The sequence below is a fragment of the Triticum dicoccoides genome, chromosome 7A (genome assembly GCF_002162155.2).
Source record: "Triticum dicoccoides isolate Atlit2015 ecotype Zavitan chromosome 7A, WEW_v2.0, whole genome shotgun sequence".
NCBI classification, from domain to species: Eukaryota; Viridiplantae; Streptophyta; class Magnoliopsida; order Poales; family Poaceae; genus Triticum; species Triticum dicoccoides.
The window spans coordinates 209,789,825-209,791,399 of record NC_041392.1 but is presented as its reverse complement, the minus strand read 5'-3'; positions in this window follow the sequence as shown (position 1 = coordinate 209,791,399).

Sequence of the window (1,575 nt, the reverse complement as noted above, 5' to 3'; positions counted from 1 at the left end):
AAGGGCGCGGTGAGCGGTGATGGCGAAGTGGAAGTAAAGGTCCGACTACTCGGAGCTGACGCCCCTAACAGCAACAACCCCTAGGCGGCACCACCCATCTACTAACCAAGGGACCCACCCAGCGCAGGGCCCGATCAAAATCCTAGACAACCGGCCATTGATAGCCCCAATCACCTCTGGGAGTTTCAATAAGACAGTTTCATCTTAAGTCTTGCATGTAATTTAGATATGACAATAAAAGCATATCTACAATGGATTATTTTTTGGTCTTATCTTCAGTAACTAGTTATTCCTAAAAATATGGTGACACATACTATGCTAAGAGATCATCTCTTAAATAAAAGAAGGGTAGTCTTTTCTTGTGGTTTCTTTCTCTTCCATATCAACGTTTATCCTATGTGACACTCCTAAGAGAGCATCATTGTACATGCCGTAGTAAGTTAAAGATACGGTAATAAATCAAGGCATATCTAGAAGCATGAGTAAAAATGCAAAACCAGTCCTTCATCTCCTGATCGATCTACCAGTGCAGTTTGCACATCACATGCATGCTCGTCAATTATTGCTCGTGGAGACCACGTCCTACTGACGCTTCAAGCATTCACAAACATATACATGCCAAGAGCATTTTAAATAGACTAGTAAGCAGCACGTGCAATGCACGTCTTCATCAACGCACTTCTTTTGTATGCCAGGCCAGGGTGTTGTATCAATGGACATTGTATGAGTAGTTCTCTCCTTGATGAACTGAACCTTGGCACTGTTGACTGTTGTCGCCGAATTTCTTGATAAAAAACAATTGTTCAATTGTTCTTCTTTAGATTGCACCATTAAATTAGTGGTGCTATTTCATAATTAATTTGCATCCAGTTTCTTGATATTTAATTTTGTAGAAGATATGTATTATTCAATTTAGAAAATGATATGTATTATACCATATCAAAATATAACTATATCTACTTAGAAAAAATAGGATATCACCCTACCATGGTAAACAACGGACTACACAACTAGCAAGTTCTAGGTTGTCATAGGCGAAATATTTCCTTCTTCAAAATTCTCGCAAGGCACCATAAGTGAAATCATGCTGGAAAAACTTGGCTTGAGAGCTCAACTAATTGCGCCTTTGATAAAGTGCAAAACATAGAGATACAAAGGGCGATTTGAGAAACATCATGTCCTTTCTTTGCACACAACTCCATAGTTCTTTTTTAGATTGTAACTCCATAATTTTTTTAGATCATAACTCCGTAATCCCATAACAACATAAACACAATTCCCATAGTAGGCAAGTTGTGTATTAAGATACTAAGACTACCACTCAGTTTACCGCCCAGTCTTTTGACAAATTTCAACCAGGGGTTCGCTTTGACAGGCCCATCGGTTTGTCATATGTATGCTGGCATTGACTTGCTTTGTACTCCCTCCATTCCAAAATAGATGACTCAACTTTGTATTAACTTTAGTACAAAGTTAGTATAAAGTTGGGTCATCTATTTTGGAACGGAGGGAGTAGTTAACAGGGCCCAGACTTTGGTTTCTTGATCCCGATGGGTGCATGTCTGTACGTATTCT